This window comes from Hibiscus syriacus, unplaced genomic scaffold, assembly GCF_006381635.1.
Source record: "Hibiscus syriacus cultivar Baekdansim isolate YM2019G1 unplaced genomic scaffold, ASM638163v2 tig00110198_pilon, whole genome shotgun sequence".
Taxonomy (NCBI): Eukaryota; Viridiplantae; Streptophyta; class Magnoliopsida; order Malvales; family Malvaceae; genus Hibiscus; species Hibiscus syriacus.
In genome coordinates, this window is record NW_024062623.1 from 734430 (window position 1) to 740528 (window position 6099).

General features: G+C 36.1%; 1 pseudogene; it reads right to left on the reverse strand.

Moving 5' to 3' along the window:
- Positions 1 to 448: 448 nt before the first annotated feature.
- On the reverse strand, positions 449 to 5127 carry LOC120218527 (annotated as a pseudogene).
- Positions 5128 to 6099: the final 972 nt, after the last annotated feature.

Consider the following 6099-nt stretch of genomic DNA (forward strand, 5'->3'; position numbering starts at 1 on the left):
TCACGGCCTCCGTGATGGACGAGGGCCGAGGCTAGAGAGTAAGACTAGGTTCCTAATAACTGAAGCCTTCAGTTCAGCCGATTTCATTTGCAGAGCCTCCATATATGACCACAATTATCTAGCCTCTCAAGTTCTGGAAGAAGCGATTCTTACAGAACTCGAAGCTGAGCCTGATCTGGGCATTTGCTACTTTCAACTATGGCCAAGTTCGAAGCCTCTTCGATTCAATTCAAGAATGAATGGATTAAAACATGAGCATGATAAGGAAAACTCAAGCTCAAGTCAGTTTGTTGCAAATAGAAGTTTTGAAGCTTCAACCTCGGTTAGGAATGATTATATGGCTCGGAACCATCGCCGTATGCGAGCTTGAGAATCCACAAGCATCACTGAGCATCATGAAATGCATAACTCATCCATGGAGGGGGATTGGAGAAAGGGTGGGCGGATAGCAAATCGTAGAATAAACATCTTAATCATTAGACAAACGCATCCGGATACGGTGTACAGATACAAACAGGAATGGACTAGATAGCCTGGCCTACAAGAAAAATACAACACAATGATACAAGGAACTCTCAAATGCAATTTCAGCCCCTATTCCCTCAAAACTGACCATTTATCCGCATATTTAAAATCTACCTTGAAATTATTTGACCCTAAAGAGAAAAGTGACATACGATACATGAATTTGAAGAAACAAGGAAAAGTATCCAGCAACATGAAAGCAATTAGACTGTGTTAAAACCAAGCAAGAGGAAAGAGATTAACCTACAACCCGATATAAATATCCTGGGTAGTAACGAACACTTAAAGCCGGTACCATTGCAGCTCCTTACCGTTAAAACTATTACTGTGAGTTCTCTCTTATTGTCTGCAACTGAGAGAATGAAATTCGGATTATTGACCCACCAAGTGAGGTTGCGTGCTTGCACACGAGGGCTTCTGTAGCTTGCTCCTCCGTATCAAACATAACAAGGGCTTGCTTCTTTCCGTTCATTTCAAAGAGCTTGGTATTGACGATGGTGCCATGCTCCTCTTAAGTGATTCACTATTTCTTCTTCAGTCACATCCTGAGGTAAAGTGGAAAGATGAACCATCTTTGTCGGAGAGCAGCAGTAGCGATAGTTCTTCGCAGCATTGAGATAAAAGCGGTTGAGATTCGAGTTTCCATAATCATGGGTGTCGGCTGCCTGTGTTATATTCGGATGTTTTGAAAAGTTGACCTCCAGTTTCTTCCCAAATAGCTTGGCACCCTGAAATTCAAATTTCAAGCATGTTGGTACCCATTAAGAAGGAACTATATTTCAAGAGATTCAAAAGCCAAACCTTGATAAAATGTACTGCAAGTTCAGTCTGGAAGCCATCGCCCATCTGAACAAGAGCATGATCTGGTTTATTGTGTAGAAGTTTAATTCTCACAATATTTCCATAGAGCGAGAACAGGTTGAATAGCTTATCCTCGTCTATTCTCTGAAAAGAAGATATTGATTGTCAAGCCCGATGTTTGGAAATTTAAAAAAGAAGAAAAGAAGATGGAAGCTAACTTACATCGGGGTTTAGATTGGAAACAAGAATTGTACACCTATCATTTGTCCCACTTATTCCCGGAGGCAAACATCCTCCAAAAGCTGCTGCAATTGCAGCTGCATTAGCCATCTAAATTTCATGGAGAAGAGGGAAATGCAATCATTAAATATGGTAGCATTTCACAGATAAAATAAATAAACTTACTTTACGAATTTGACCAGGTTAAATAACCTAGAGCACCCCATGAAAATGGAAATACAGATGCATGTGGTATGAACTCAGATACGATCCACAATCCAAGTTTGACCAAATGCATTTCTATTGTTGAGTCTATATGGGATGTTCTGATAGTTAGTCATGAAACCAAACTACCAAACCGATGTGGGTGCTAAGTCAGAAATTGGCATGCAGTAACAAATGGGTACATTTTATGACATTAATAAACAAACAAAGAACATCAGTAACAAAAGAGGTTAGCTGGAAGACACTGAGTGATCCGGCTGAATAACATAAAGGATGATAATACCCCCAAGATCAGGAAGTATCGTCTCATTTATATTTAGACCATGAACCTAGCAATACCCACCTGCGGGAATCCAACTGAAACAGAAGAAAACCAGCAAGTGTTGGTAAACCGGGAAAAAAATCATATAATGAGTAACAATAAAGAAATTATATGCAGGTGCTCCTTGAGCCTCAGGAGCGCACATACCTCCTGCATCACCATACCCAGGATGCTGCATTGACAAATATATCCAAATTAAATTCATGAAGGAAATAGCTGTGAAAAAACAGCGGACATGCACATACGCTGCAGAAGACTTATGTTAGAAAGAAATAGGACAAATTGAACATACCTGTGATGATCTGCCCTTCTGTTCTGTTGGGAGATTTGGGTTTGTGAAATCCCTAAGCAAGAAAGAGAGGATACACTGTAAATAGCACCAAAATGAAAATGACAACAATATATGAAAGAGATAGCAGATACTAATAGTACCTTGATCGATCATTATTGTAATGGACTTGTAATTCATCAAGGCTGAAATGAGAAAAACAATAAATTAATAACAATGGTTTGTTAAGAAGTATAACCTAATCTGACCAATAGAAAAAGTATAATCAAACCAACAAATGAACTTCCACGTATCCAAGACACAATAATAGCACGATTGGAACTTGTTAAATAAACCTACTTAGAAAACTGTATATCAAGCTGACAGCAGCCATCATAAATATTACGGCCCTGCAAAATGGAGAGAAATTAAATCTCCACGCAAAAGCAAACCGTCAATTAAAACTAAATGAGTTTATCATCCAAAATGAATAAAGAATGATGCAAGTAAAAATACCTGAAGAGAAGTTCTAGCCGAGACTGCATTCTGGCGTCCTTCATACTGGATCAGGGATTGAAAGCCTATAAAATTTGCATTAACGGGATGAAGGGAGAAAGACTTAAATAAAAAGACACAGAAAGGTTATTCGCAGATGTTCTTTCATGACCATGTATCTAAAATGTAAGGTAAATATATTCACAGATATTACTGCAAAGTGCAAACACAATGAGAAATGGAAGTGTAGAAAGTTCATAGATTTGAAATTATTTCTTAGAATACTGGTACCAACATAAATTTATTTACAAAAAGTCCTTTCAAAGAGAAAAAAAAAACTCAAATATCCGTTCATTTATATCTTGTGCAAGAATTCAGGAGGCAGCTTAATAGAGAGAAGAGACAGAGAGAGAAAAATCGAAGCTGACCAGCCGACTTCTGAAATGTGACGATCTTCTCCACAAATCCATGAGGTGAGAAAACCTGCTGTAGCACTTCTACAGTAATAGGATATAGCATATGATGGATTGTAACCAAGAGGATTCAATTCGGCTGTGCATCCAGAGTGTGCCCAATAGCAGACCGCATAGAGACAGATGTGATAGGAGTATAAATGGAGAAACAGACGGAGAAGAGAAGAGAGAGAAAAATAAATAAGCACAGATAGAGAGAAGATTAAATGAATAAGGAAACAAACCCAGGATATGCAGTTAAAAAAGCCTTTAAAACACTAAAATTTGAATGGAATATACAAACCAAGGAAACTCAAAGAAGAGGAAAGGAAAGCCAAAAGTGTTTATCATATCTATATACTTGAGGTACTTGTGCAACAAAGACATTCATTACCTAGATATTATTCAACCCAAAGTTAGATAGAATAATAAATAGAACTAACAGTACAAAGGATTGATTATGATTTAACTAAAATAGTTGAAATCCTAACTGGATTTTGAAATTAAAGGTTCAAAATTTTCCAAAAAGAAGAGAATCAAAGCAAAATATGAAGTTTTGTTAAAAAATCAACCATGTAAAGTGGGATATATTACGCTAACCAAAGTGAATGGCTAACAGAAAGAAAAACACAAACAGATTGCATATTATAAGCAGCACAGCTGAGTTAACAAAACACGTGATGCAGAACACCCTTTATAAAGGTATCCTATTTATCAAACAGCTACTACCCCGAACACGGCAATCAATATTCCCATTAGGAATTTAACTAAAATAGCTCTTTTTCCCAAAATCTTCAGTTATTAAAAACAAAATGTTTCGCCTTGTATATTATGAAAATAAACATCTTTCAAAGATCTTGCACTTCTGTGCTTCAAAGTTCAAACACTTTGATAATATAAAGTCCCACACACAAATGGTCTCATTGAAAATATTTTTCTATACAAAATCCGAAAAATGCATTCCATCTTGCATCCACTATATGATACTATGCTAATTTACTAACCTCATCACCTCGTCCTTGAGCATTCTGATCCATTGTTGTTAGTTCTTGATGTGATGAGAATTGAACATACACATTCCTCCCCCTGGAACATTACAAACTCACGCAAAGGATTTAGAAACAAGAAGCGCAAGGAAAGCAAAGAAAATACTTTAATACCTAATAGTTGGTTGAACATTAGTGTAGTACTGCATTGCGTTTACGGCTGAAGGAACATCTTGCATTTGGAGAAGAGTCTAAACACAATTAAACATGATAAGCATATGAAATCTAGATACGTATAGATTTTCAAGTTCAAGCATCTAACTCTATCACAAGAGAAAAAGTAAAAACCTGATTCTTTGCACGGATCATTACAAGCTTTGTTATCACTCCAAATGGCTGGAAAAGTTGAAGCAAATCATTCTGAAACAAACAAAATGAAATGCATCAGGTAATATACGTTTATCATTGAAGCATATGCAGTGCAACTATATATAATAAAAACCTATACATTTTCCTTGGAACCTAAGTTTATTAAGTTGAAACAATTAAACAAAGGTTTATTTGCTTGCCATATTGAAAGCATAAACTCTAAAAACAATCACGACTAGTCAAAAAATAAAACAAAACATTTATCGACGACTCCATAGAAGTATGAAGTAAAGAGAACGAGTAAGCCAAAAAAGGGTGAAGAGGCTTTACTTCAGTAATTTCATAGCCAACGTTACGAACGTGAATGACTTTAGAAGCTTCCGGCATTGGCAAGGACCTGTAACATACTAAAACACTATCAATTATTCTCCTTTCACCATACTTCCCCATCAGAATCAATAAAACAATGCATTTCTAACCAAAATGCAAGCAAAAGAAAACCAAACTGAAAAAAAATCTTATTTTCCGCTTAAATAAAATATTTCACCACTTTTCCCCCCTTTAACATAGCGGCTAATTCACTGCGTCTAAGATTCAAATTGTGCAAATTCAATGCAAAACAAAAATTAAAAACAACCAACAAATCAGAGTGTGTGTTTTCTTTCAAAATAACAGAAAAGAAATCGCAATGAATTTGAAAGTAAAAAAAAAACAAACTCTGTTTGATTGCAAAGAAATCAAAATAAAATTTTAAAAAAGAAATACAAATTTTTAACTGTAAAAAGGGGAGCTTTTAAGCTTGAATATGAGGAAACAGAGAAAAGATGTTGATTTATTGTTTAGGGAACAAAAGGGAGCGTTATATTTAGTTAAAAAAAGGAAAACGAAGGCGGGTGAGATCAGAGAGAGAGAGAACTTGCCAGAGAGAGAGAGAGGGAAAATGGAGATAGAGAAGAGATATTTGTATTGGGAGGGAATCAGAGGGGTAGGTGAAGAAGTGATGGTTCGCATGTTTTTGTTTTCAGAAAATAATTTCATTGACCAAAAATATATTATAATATATGATTTTAATCAAATTTTTTTATTTGTCAAAATGACCAACTAAATCGCAATGCGATCGATAATTCGCAACGCGATCTCTGGTATCATAAATCAGTTTCCAGATTCGCAACGCGATTCTGACTATCGCATTGCGATTTTCCTAATTCGCAATACATATTCGCATTGCGATTTTCCTAATTCGCATTGCGATTTTCCTAATTCGCATTGCGATTTATGTAAACGCATTACAATTTTTCTAATTCGCATTGCGATTTTTCTAATTCGCATTGCGATTTACGTAACCGCATTGTGATTTACGTAACCGCATTGCGATTTACGTAATCGCATTGCGATTTTACTAATTCGCACTTCGATTTACGTAATCGCATTGCGATT